Source organism: Ranitomeya imitator, chromosome 3 (genome assembly GCF_032444005.1).
Source record: "Ranitomeya imitator isolate aRanImi1 chromosome 3, aRanImi1.pri, whole genome shotgun sequence".
NCBI lineage: Eukaryota > Metazoa > Chordata > Amphibia > Anura > Dendrobatidae > Ranitomeya > Ranitomeya imitator.
Window position 1 is genome coordinate 634,065,793 of NC_091284.1, and position 13,241 is coordinate 634,079,033.

Genomic DNA, 13,241 nt, shown 5'->3' on the forward strand with positions numbered 1-13,241 from the left:
TTTAAAGGGACCAAAAGTAATTGGACAATTGACTCCAAGGCTATTTCATGGACAGCTGTGGGCAATCCCTTCGTTATATCAATCTCAATTAACCCCTTAATGACAGCCAATACGTCTTTTAACTGACCTGAGATATAAGAGAATAACATCCCCATACAGGTGACAATGCAGCAGCTGTCGGCTGTACACTATAGCTGACAACTTGTTGTATCAGCCACGATCAGTGTTGGCACCGTCGATATCTGTTTAACCCCTTAGATGCTGCTGTCAATAGTGACTACATCATATAAATGGTAACAAGAGTGTGGGGGCTTCCTCTTTATCCCAATTGGTGCCCTCAGATCATGATTGTGTGGTCCTGATGTTTACGATGGTAAGTCAAGACCAAATAGTGGCCTTTGAGTCTGTCGGCTGTTGTAACCTGTTCAGAAGTTACCGACATTTAGGTGGTAAAAATACACATTTTCATTTGTCATAACACTTTGCATTAATTCCTGTAAAGCACCTGAAGGGTTAATAAACTACCTGAAAGCAGTTTTCAATATGTCAGGGGGTGCGGTTTTTAATATGGTATCACGTTTTGGGGTTAAAGTCACTTCAAACATGGATAAGTCCCTAAAAAAATAAATGTTGTAAATTTCCATGAAAAAATGAAAAATTGCTGCTACATTATTAAACCTCCTAAAATTCTAACAAAATAAAATAACATTTTACAAATGATGCTGATGAAAAGCAGACATGAGGGAAATGTTATTTATTAATATTTTGCTGTGGTGTGACCATGTGGATTAAAGGGATAATCATTCAAACTTGGAAAATTGCTAATTTTTTAACATTTTTTTCAAATTTTTTATATTTTTTATAAATAAACACAAAACATATTGACCTAAATTTACCATTATCATAAAGTATAATGTGTCATGAAAAAACAGTCTCAAAATCACTGGGATTTGTTGAAGCGTTGCAGAGTTATTGCCACATAAAGTGACACTGGTCAGATTTCACAAATTTGGCTCCGTCACTAAGGGGTTAAGCAGATAAAAGGCCTGGAGTTGATTTGAGGTGTGGTTGCTTGCATTTGGAAGGTTTTGCTGTGAAATAAACATGCGGACCTAACTGTATATATTAGTAAGTGCCACATAAAAGTGATCCTCACATATTTGTTGCACGAATGATAAAGTTGCTAACTACATTTAACCCCTTAGCGACCGCCGATACGCCTTTTAACGGCGGCCGCTAAGGGTACTTAAACCACAGCGCCGTTAGTTAACGGCGCTGTGGAAAAAGTCCATAGCGCCCCCCAGAGGCCGATTTTCTCCGGGGTCTCGGCTGCCGAGGGTAGCCGAGACCCCAGAGAACATGATTCGGGGGGTTTTTAACCCACCCCGCATTTGCGATCGCCGGTAATTAACCGTTTACCGGCTATCGCAAAAAAAAAAGCGATCTTTTTTTAATTTCTCTGTCCTCCGATGTGATCGCACATCGGAGGACAGAGAAAAGGGGTCCCAGGTGGCCCCCCAATACTCACCTAGCTCCCCCGATGCTCCTCGTGTCTCCCGGTGGGCGCCGCCATCTTCAAAATGGCGGGCGCATGCGCAGTGCGCCCGCCGGCCGGCACCGGGAGAATCTTTGGGGTCTCGGCTGCCGGGGGTAGCCGAGACCCCAAAGAGCACGATCGGGGTCGGTATTACCGACCCCTGTTTTGCGATCGCCGGTAATTAACTGTTTACCGGCGACCGCAAAAAAAAAAAAAAAAGTAAAGTGTAATTCTCTGTCCTCTGATGTGATCGCACATCAGAGGACAGAGAAATAGGGGGATTCGGGGACCCTAGCATACTCACCTAGGTCCCTGGATCCTCTTGCTGCTCCTCCTGACCGCCGGCAGCAGAACATGGCGGACGCATGCCCAGTGCGCCCGCCATCTGTCTCCATCTGCCGGCCGGCAGGAGAACAGCAGTTGGGGCTAAAATTAGGGGTAGGGTTAGGGTTAGGGGTAGGGTTAGGGGTAGGGGTAGGGTTAGGTTAGGGGTAGGGGTAGGGTTAGGTTAGGGGTAGGGTTAGGGCTAGGGTTGGGGCTAAATTTAGGGTTAGGGTTGGGGCTAAATTTAGGGTTAGGGTTGGGGCTAAACTTAGGGTTAGGCTTCTTTCACACTTACGTCGGTACGGGGCCGTCGCAATGCGTCGGCCCGACATACCGACGCACGTTGTGAAAATTGTGCACAACGTGGGCAGCAGCTGTAGTTTTTCAACACATCCGCTGCCCAATCTATGTCCTGGGGAGGAGGGGGCGGAGTTACGGCCACGCATGCGCGGTCAGAAATGGCGGATGCGACGTACAAAAAAACGTTTCATTGAACTTTTTTTGTGCCGACGCTCCGCCAAAACACAACTGATCCAGTGCACGACGGACGCGACGTGTGGCCATCCGTCACGATCCGTCGGCAATACAAGTCTATGGGCAAAAAACGCATCCTGCGGGCACATTTGCAGGATCCGTTTCTTGTCCAAAACGACGGATTGCGACGGAATGCCAAACGACGCAAGTGTGAAAGTAGCCCTAGGGCTAGGGTTAGGGTTGGGGCTAAAGTTAGGGCTAGGGTTGGGGCTAAAGTTAGGGTTAGAGCTGGGATTAGGGTTAGGGTTTGGATTAGGGTTGGTATTAGGGTTAGGGTTGGCATTAGGGTTACGCTTGGGATTAGGGTTAGGTTTGGGATTAGGGTTAAGGTTAGGGTTGTGATTAGGGGTGTATTGGGATTAGGGTTAGGTTTGAGGTTAGGGTTGAGATTAGGATTAGGGGTGTGTTGGATTTAGGGTTTTGATTAGGGTTATGGTTAGGGTTGACATTAGGGTTGTTTTGGGGTAAGGGTTGTAATTATGGTTAGGGTTAGTGATTAGGATTATGGATGAGGTTGGGGTTAGGGGTGTGTTGGGGTTAGGGTTGGAGCTAGAATTGGGGGGTTTCCACTGTTTAGGTACATCAGGGGGTCTCCAAACACGACAGCCAATTTTGCGCTCAAAAAGTCAAATGGTGCTCCCTCCCTTCTGAGCTCTGCCGTGCGCCCAAACAGTGGGTTACCCCCACATATGGGGCATCAGCGTACTCTGGATAAATTGGACAACAACTTCTGGGGTCCAATTTCTTTTGTTACCCTTGTGAAAATAAAAACTTGGGGGCTACAAAATCTTTTTTGTGAAAAAAAATATATTTTTTATTTTCACGACTCTGCATTCTAAACTTCTGTGAAGCACTTGGGCATTCAAAGTTCTCACCACACATCTAGATAAGTTCCTTGGGGGGTCTAGTTTCCAAAATGGGGTCACTTGTGGGGGGTTACTACAGTTTAGGTACATCAGGGGCTCTGCAATCGCAACATAATGCCCACAGACCATTCTATCAAAGTCTGCATTCCAAAAAGGCGCTCCTTCCCTTCCGAGCTCTGCCGTGCGCCCAAACAGTGGTTTACCCCCACATATGGCGCATCAGCGTACTCGGGATAAATTGGACAACAACTTCTGGGGTCCAATTTCTTTTGTTACCCTTGTGAAAATAAAAACTTGGGGGCTACAAAATCTTTTTTGTGAAAAAAAATATATTTTTTATTTTCACGACTCTGCATTCTAAACTTCTGTGAAGCACTTGGGCATTCAAAGTTCTCACCACACATCTAGATAAGTTCCTTGGGGGGTCTAGTTTCCAAAATGGGGTCACTTGTGGGGGGTTACTACAGTTTAGGTACATCAGGGGCTCTGCAATCGCAACATAATGCCCACAGACCATTCTATCAAAGTCTGCATTCCAAAAAGGCGCTCCCTCCCTTCTGAGCTCTGCCGTGCGCCCAAACAGTGGGTTACCCCCACATATGGGGCATCAGCGTACTCTGGATAAATTGGACAACAACTTCTGGGGTCCAATTTCTTTTGTTACCCTTGTGAAAATAAAAACTTGGGGGCTACAAAATCTTTTTTGTGAAAAAAAATATATTTTTTATTTTCACGACTCTGCATTCTAAACTTCTGTGAAGCACTTGGGCATTCAAAGTTCTCACCACACATCTAGATAAGTTCCTTGGGGGGTCTAGTTTCCAAAATGGGGTCACTTGTGGGGGGTTACTGCAGTTTAGGTACATCAGGGGCTCTGCAATCGCAACATAATGCCCACAGACCATTCTATCAAAGTCTGCATTCCAAAAAGGCGCTCCTTCCCTTCCGAGCTCTGCCGTGCGCCCAAACAGTGGTTTACCCCCACATATGGCGCATCAGCGTACTCGGGATAAATTGGACAACAACTATTGCAGTCCAATTTCTCCTGTTACCCTTGTGAAAATAAAAACTTGGGGGCTACAATATCTTTTTTGTGGAAAAAAAAATATTTTTTATTTTCACGACTCTGCATTCTAAACTTCTGTGAAGCACTTGGGCATTCAAAGTTCTCACCACACATCTAGATAAGTTCCTTGGGGGGTCTAGTTTCCAAAATGGGGTCACTTGTGGAGGGTTTCTACTGGTTAGGTACATCAGGGGCTCTGCAAACGCAACATAATACCCGCAGACCATTCTATCAAAGTCTGCATTCCAAAACGGCGCTCCTTCCTTCCGAGCTCTGCCGTGCGCCCAAACAGTGGTTTACCCCCACATATGGGGTACCAGCATACTCAGGACAAATTGGACAACAACTTTTGGGGTCCAATTTCTCTTGTTACCCTTGTGAAAATAAAAATTTGGTGGCTAAAAAATCTTTTTTGTGGAAAAAAAAAATATTTTTTATTTTCACTGCTCTGCATTATAAACTTCTGTGAAGCACTTGGGCATTCAAGGTTCTCACCACACAACTAGATAAGTTCCATGGGGGGTCTAGTTTCCAAAATGGGGTCACTTGTGGGGGATTTCTACTGTTTAGGCACATCAGGGGCTCTCCAAACTCGACATGGCGTCCGATATCAATTCCAGCCAATTCTACATTGAAAAAGTAAAACGGCACTCTTTCTCTTCCAAGCTCTGCGGTGCGCCCAAACAGTGGTTTACCCCCACATATTGGGTATCGACGTACTCAGGAGAAATTGCACAACAACTTTAGTGGTCTAATTTCTCCTGTTACCCTTGTGAAAATAAAAATTTGTGGGCAAAAAGATCATTTTTGTAGAAAAAATGCAATTTTTTTTTTTCACGGCTCTACGTTATAAACTTCTGTGAAGCACATGGGGGTTCAAAGTGCTCGCCACACATCTAGATAAGTTCCTTAAGGGGTCTAGTTTCCAAAATGGTGTCACTTGTGGGGGGTTTCCACTGTTTAGGCACATCAGGGGCTCTCCAAACGTGACATGGCGTCCAATCTCAATTCCAGCCAATTCTACATTGAAAAAGTAAAACGGCACTCCTTCTCTTCCAAGCTCTGCGGTGCGCCCTAACAGTTGTTTACCCCCACATATTGGGTATCAGCGTACTCAGGAGAAATTGCACAACAACTTTTGTGGTCTAATTTCTCCTGTTACCCTTGTGAAAATAAGAATTTGTGGGCGAAAAGATCATTTTTGTGTAAACAAAAGCGATTTTTTATTTTCACGGCTCTACGTTATAAACTTATGTGAAGCACTTGGGGGTTCAAAGTGCTCACCACACATCTAGATAAGTTCCTTAAGGGGTCTAGTTTCCAAAATGGTGTCACTTGTGGGGAGTTTCCACTGTTTAGGTACATCAGGGGCTCTCTAAATGTGACATGGTGTCCGATCTCAATTCCAGCCAATTCTGCATTGAAAAAGTCAAACGGCGCTCCTTCACTTCTAAGTTCTGCGGTGCGCCCTAACAGTGGTTTACCCCCACATATGGGGTATTGGCGTATTCAGGAGAAATTGCATAACAAAATTTATGGTTACATTTCTGTTTTTACACTTGTGAAAATAAAAAAAATGGTTCTGAATTAAGATGTTTGCAAAAAAAAGTTAAATGTTCATTTTTTCCTTCCACATTGTTTCAGTTCCTGTGAAGCACGTAAAGGGTTAATAAACTTCTTGAATGTGGTTTTGAGAACCTTGAGGGGTGTAGTTTTTAGAATGGTGTCACACTTCATTATTTTCTATCATATAGACCCCTCAAAATGACTTCAAATGTGATGTGGTCCCTAAAAAAAAATGGTGTTGTAAAAATGAGAAATTGCTGGTCAACTTTTAACCCTTATAACTCCCTAACAAAAAAAAATTTTGTTTCCAAAATTGTGCTGATGTAAAGTAGACATGTGGGAAATGTTATTTATTAACTATTTTTCATGACATATCTCTCTGATTTAAGGGCATAAAAATACAAAGTTTGAAAATTGCAAAATTTTAAAAATTTTCGCCATATTTCCGTTTTTTTCATAAATAATCGCAAGTAATATCGAAGAAATGTTACCACTAACATGAAGTACAATATGTCACGAAAAAACAATCTCAGAATCAGCGGGATCCGTTGAAGCGTTCCAGAGTTATAACCTCATAAAGTGACAGTGGTCAGAATTGCAAAAATTGGCCTGGTCATTAAGTACCAAATTGGCTCTGTCACTAAGGGGTTAATCATAACTTTTTATACTGCTTTACGAGGAGCGAGTATTGCTATCCAATTTTTCATAGGTTTACTGACCAATAACATGTAAGGGTCAAATAATACTGCTAAACCATTAATATGGATATTGCCACTCCATAGTGCAGAAATTATTACCATAGTGAAGTATTCGTACATTACATGGTAGTGGCACATTCTCATATCCTGTGATAAGCACTTACATATATAATAATAAATAATCTTTATATAGTGGCAACATATTACACAGCGCTTTACAGTTTATATACACTCTGCTGTCCCATATATGAGCCCTTAGTATGATAGACCTAATTAACCAGATCTCATTTTTTGTACATTTGTGTCATGAAAGTTTTCTGCTTATGAGCGTTTACATTTAATTTAATATTCCACCATTTGCACCAATTACAATTTTTCAGACATTTGGCCCATAACTTGTGACTTGGGACTTTTTCTATACTTTAGGGCAGGAGTCCCCAACTCCAGTCCTCAAGGCCCACCAACATGTCATGTTTTCAGGATTTCCTTAGTCTTGCCCAGGTAATAATTGCATCACCTGCGCAATGCAAAGGAAATCCTGAAAACATGACCTGTTGGTGGGCCTTGAGGACTGGAGTTGGGGACCCCTGCTTTAGGGCACGTTGTATAGTAAGTTTGGTGTACTAGAACTCACTCGGGTTAAAATCAGGCTCATTCCTTTTTAATCGATTAGTTTTGTAAAGCCTAGACAGCTTAGCTTTTCAGTTCATTGTCCGGCTACGTGCCGACATGTCAGCCACGCTGACCCTAAATGGAGGCCATGGATGTAGCAGTCTGCACTAGGTGTAAATCAGTAGGAAATGACACTGGTACTGGAGTAATAAGGAACGCGGCCATGTAACGCCAATGTCTCTTGGACCACTACCTGATGTCCTGCAGTTATATATCTGTTTTTTCTTTTATTTCTCATTGATTTTAAGATCCAGTTTACCCTTTGTGGTCAGAGTTCTGGAAAGAATCTGTCAAATTTTTGCATAACAGCTGTAAACTGAAGGAGAAAGCTGTTACTTTTGGTGGAATATGGATATGTTCTAAGTAAGGCAAGGTGACGTAAATATAACGAAAGCTGGATTTTTCTGCCCCACAGTTGCTAATTCTTTCCTTCTCTGAAATCAGAGCTGTTGCTGTGTAGCTGCAGCCTACGTGCCCTTATACTCATAAAAAAAACCTCATAAGACTAAGGTGGACCGAACCTGCCAATCAGCCAGTGTACGGGACCTCCCAACGGTCCCCTGACAAATGCTGTGATTGGGCATGACCACAAAATAACACAACCACTAAGATGTATTGCTTGTAATTAATTTTTCTTTTATTATGGCCTCTAACCCTTCCTTACATACGGAGTGGTCTTACTTGCCGAGCCATTCCACTCATGACGGATGCTATGTGTGATCAGTCAGAATATGCCCCTAACAGTAGCTCTTATCACTGGATAACCTGGCCTCTTGAATGCCGTCAAGCTCTGAGAGCAGCAACTTAAGGCACAAGATTGGGCTTCCACCTTGTTTCAAGTATCCATCACCACACAACCGGGGACCTGTTATGTTCTCCTGTGAAGCCTAGCCACTGAGTGGGCTTCGTAGGAGTCCATCATTTGACCACCATACTACAAAATATGCACTGCAAGTCTCCTAAGTGGACTACAAATAAAGTAAAAACAACATGTTAGTGTGAGTGTTGTTTCAGGAGGACAACTTCAAGCACATGTCTGCTGACCGCAAGCTCGTCTTTCCCCCTCTTCATACAGCACCAGCTGCCATCTCCTATCTCCGTAAAGGGGAAGTCTGCACTCACCAAAGACAGATTTTACCTCTGAAGTCAGAATGAGAAATTAATCTATTAGGAAATATAAGCAGATTTATTTTAATAAAGTATTACAAGGTTTATTTTCAAAAAATGTATTGATTTACGCAAAAAATATATTTATGCTTACAATTTAAATGTAAATTTTGAAACACTTCATAAAAATTAGATTTGCCCCTTTTTTGCAGTTAAAGAATAAATAATTAAAATAATAATTCAGGATAATTTTATTTTTATATAGCCAACATGTTTCGCAGCTTTTTACAATTGAGGGGGACATGTACAGAAAATAAAGATATTACCTAGTAATACATAGGTCAGCAGTTACCGGAGGAGTGAGGGTCCTGCTTACAATCTGCAAGGAAATAGGGGGGCCGCAGTAGGTAGAACGTGCTTGGCGTGTAGGTCCAGCCATCATTATAATAAATAAATTAGAGTTATGATGTGAAGCTGCAGGATCCGATCATCAGCCAGGATTTGTCTAAGGACAGGTATTGGGTGCATGGATGATGTGGAGAAAGCTGAATAATGGGAGGGACAGATTATGTGAAAAATTTAGAAAGGGGGTTACAGGGAAGAGTTGATTAGTGAATTGAGGGGATAGGCCTGTCTGAAGAGATGAGTTTTTAAAGCCTGCTTAATAATTGGGGCTAGGCACGACGTTCACCAACATAAGATGACAGATTTTGTTGTCAGTGGTTGTTCAGCCAGGTATTCTGGAAGTTTCCTTTAATTTTGTCATCTCATACACTGTTTTTTCACTATTTCTTTATTTGAGCATAAAATATTCTAAGCCTTAGGCTGGGTTCACATTGCGTTAGTGGGTGTCCGCTGACGGAATCTGTTACATGGCGCAATTAACGCTATGTAACGGATCCGTTAGCGCACCCATTGACCGCATTGTATCTAACGCATTGCTACTGTATGCCATTTTTGGCATGCGTTAGCGATGTCCTGTTATTTTCTGACGGACCTCGAACGCTGCTTGCAGCGTTCGAGGTCCGTTTCTCGCTAACGCAGATCGGGCATCTGCGCTAGCGGGATCGCCAAACGCAATCCTTTTTATACATTGCGTTAGCGCATTCCGTTAGCGTATGCGCTAAACAGATTGCACGAACGCAATGTGAACCTAGCCTAATAGTAGATATCCACTTATTTCCATAGATTTTGGAGGTAATGGCTTTTTCATAACCAAGGTGCCAGTAATGGACACCACAACAGAAGTTTCGTATCTCCAGCTAATAACATTCCTCTTCAGCACAGGTTTGGGCCTCATTCAGATGTCAAGTTTTTGAGGTTTAGAAAAAAAGACAGGGTTTAACCAAGAACAATGTTTAGAATTGAGAGTCCTCAGTTTAACTGGTTTAACCAGTGATTTTTGTTACATTTGGCAGAATGAGTTTTGTCACTTTTTTTCTTGTCAGTGAGAAAAGCCATCTCAGCCTTCTCCTGTCAGTCAGTGAAACAGGACAGCACGCAGATGGCATTCAAGCGCTGTCCAATTTCCATCACTGACCCGCAGACTTTCATTGTCGAGTCTGATTCCACACTCAGATCAATATTGGACAAGTCTCCCCGATTTTACACAGACGTCTCGTCCACAAAAAATCGCAGACATGTGAACGGCCCCATAGATTATTATAGGTTAAAAAAAATGTATAGCACTCGTACGTGAAAAACTGACATGTGACTGAGCCCTTATTATCTGCCATCGTTCTAACACATTAGCATCGGATGTTACATGCGGACTAAGTTGGGCGTTTTGGGTGACCCTGTAGGTGCAGGCACAGTTCTCAGTCTACAAGGGTTATTTTCCACCCGTTAATTTTGGCAGGAATCTCTTGTGATTATGTTACCAATTCAGGAAGTTATCTTTAAAATTCATCAGCGCCGTGTGGTCTCTGAAGAATGTCATTTGCTCATGCATGTTGCCTGTCAGGCAGATTTTTCTTCTTCGTGTAATTTCTAATAGCGAGGACAGATCAGCTCCTCTTCTGTAATCATCTTTCAGACTTGTCAAACCAAGCAGCAGAATTACACCCCGCAAAAGGATGTTTGCTTTCCTCTAAAGTATAATTCTGCTGACTAAATATATGTGCTAATTTAAAGTTGAATTGAGCCATGGGATTTTTATTTAATGATCGGCTTCATATAAATGCAAATTACAATGAATCCAGGGATCCCTGAGCTGGCTCATGTTGTTTAAAGCAAAAGTGTTCGTTATCAGTTTGCTTCCAGTGTAAATGGCGCTACCACTACTCTGTGCAATTACAGAATGTGCTTACGGTGTCTTTTACCTCTGCTCAGCATTGTACATCATTGGATCCTATCTTTTAACAAATGTGTACTATCCATTTCCTCGCGACACACTAAGCGGCTGGCAGTGAAAGCTGCGCCTGTCCACCGTTAAACAAATTAAATATTGTTATCTGTAATTACAAAAACATGGTGGAAGCATGTTCAGTCTTCACGCTATTAATTGAATTTCTCTGTAAGGCAGAGCCAATGTCCTGACTTTCAAATTAATCTTACAGAGCTGGATTAATGTAGATTTCTATTTTTTATTTATTTTTTGCAATTACGAGATCTGTGAAATTTTACAAATATTTTGTAAGTCTAGGACAATAGCTGAACTTCAGCAGTGCAGTTGTGGCCACAAGAGTCATACAGTTATGAGTTTTCAGCAGGAGAGTCACACAGCTTTCACCCCTTGAATAGGACCTCTCACTAGTTTGAACAAAATGGCCACATAATAAAATAGTGGCTCTAGAGCTGAATAAAATGTTTTATTTTTTTTTATTTCTACTCTCCGTTGCAGAGAGATGATTGGCTTGTAAGGTTTACGTTATACGTTATGATGATTCCGCAACTGTTTGATTTGTTTTCAGCCTGCTGTACTTTTTTCACTGTATAAAGTTGACCAATCATAAGCATTTGGTGTCATTACAGGGAAAAAAGAACACACCCATCGAAGATCAGAACAATATGCTTTCTTCTCTCAGATGTAATGATGGACAGCTTTACCCAGCTGTGATCTCTGTAGCTATTTTGTCATTTAGAGCAGAGCTAAGTGTCATTAGAATCACATAGCTTTCATCCCACAGCAGTCTGTGTCCCTGAAGGGGGATACTGCAGAGATGATAATGTTGTAGACATGCAGAGTCATTTATAATCACCCTCAATTCATCTGCACTCACTCACCTCACACTGTCTGCTATGTGATGAAAGCTGGAGGTGTTTGTAATCGCACACAGCTCTGCTATAGCATCTACCAGAAGTTACCAGTACATGGAGTGGACCCCCAACACTGTACATTTTTCAGTAATTCAGTTCACCAGGAACTAAGCTGCAGTGACATGGGCCAAGAAAGCGTGTACAACACTAGGAGGCCTGCTCTGCCCAAACTGATGGCAGCTTATCTGTTGGGGGTGCTGGGTGTCAGACCCCACTAATCTCATATTGATGGCCTATCCCAAAGATTGGCTATCAGTATCAAAGTAAGGAATAATGCTTTTAAATAAGTGGTTTTATTCTGCAAAAGGTCAAACTACAAATTTATTATTGCCATATTTAACAAAGAAATGAAAGGGAGAAAAATTTGCAGGATTGCTTGATATTTTTTTTCCAAGGTAGAAAGGTGAGGAGGATTAAAATAATTACGGCAACTAGAAAGTTTTAAGCCCATGGAGGGAATTAATAAAGTACTTTATTCCAGAAAGAGGTGTTAAAAAGTCACGCATTTTTGCACTTTTTTAACATTTTCAGCCAACTGTAGGAAAAGCGTGCAGAGCTCAGATTGAGAGATGTGGCATAATACTGCCCCAACAGATTCAATATTATTTACATCACAGAAGTGGTTGGAACTATAGTAGAAATCTACTGTCGTCACCGACTGGAGAACATCTCTGACAGCTGAAAGATGACCACCATTAAGAAGCATGTGTCTATTAATGAGCTTGGCATCTCTTAATCCAGCAGGCCCTTGATCAAGACTAGCATATGAAGCGTCAGACCTGTCATGTCCTCCCACCCTGCCCAGATATATTCTGTATTGGTGGCATTTACAACTCCTCCTGTAAAAACAAGCTGTGCATGTGGAAGAATGTGTATCTCAGGATATGCTGTATCGCGTCCTCTCCGTTCCCTCTGAATACATGCAGAATCCAGTAATGAATAATCTCCGATTTTCTGCGTGATCCTTTCCCTTTTATCGTACATTGTATCAGGCGTGTGCCAATGTATTTGTTCCCCCATCTCTGTCTGCTCAGACGATTCCTTAGATGTTGTTGCCATGCTCTGGTGGCCATGATATCAGTTGGGTCATCAGTTTTCGCGGTCATTGAGATGCAAATGACACGTTCATTATTTTGTGGAGGATTTTGGATGCAGAATTTAGTTGTAATCAAGCAAATCATTTGTTGATGAAGAGTCGGCGAAACAGAGGCCCGGACTAATACAAATAGTGTGCTTCAGCAGAAAGCTCTCCATGAATGGCTGCTAATGAGAGATGAATAAATAATTGGCCCGTCTAGACATTTCGGCAGTAAACTCCGTGCAGGTCTATTAATCTGCCCTTGTTCTATGCATAAACTATTCATAAAACTGCGTCCAATGGAAAAGGTAGATCTTGACCATGGGCGCTGCCGTGTCTTGGTCCACAGTGTCATTTATTTCAGCCGGCTCTTCCTCTAGTCCACACTTTTAATAATTAAATGCGATTTTATAAATACATCAGAGGAAACCTAATGGAGATGAAGGTGCGCGAGGGGAGACGCCGTGACATCTTACGCCTTTGGCTTGTGTTAAGTCAGATATAACTACAGTTGATTCCTTTTTAGGGAGCAATG

General features: G+C 42.1%; 1 protein-coding gene across 2 annotated transcripts in view; it reads left to right on the forward strand.

Moving 5' to 3' along the window:
* DIAPH3 (diaphanous related formin 3) overlaps window positions 1-13,241 on the forward strand; it is a 789,152-nt gene that overhangs the window by 568,680 nt on the left and 207,231 nt on the right. The window lies entirely within an intron of this gene.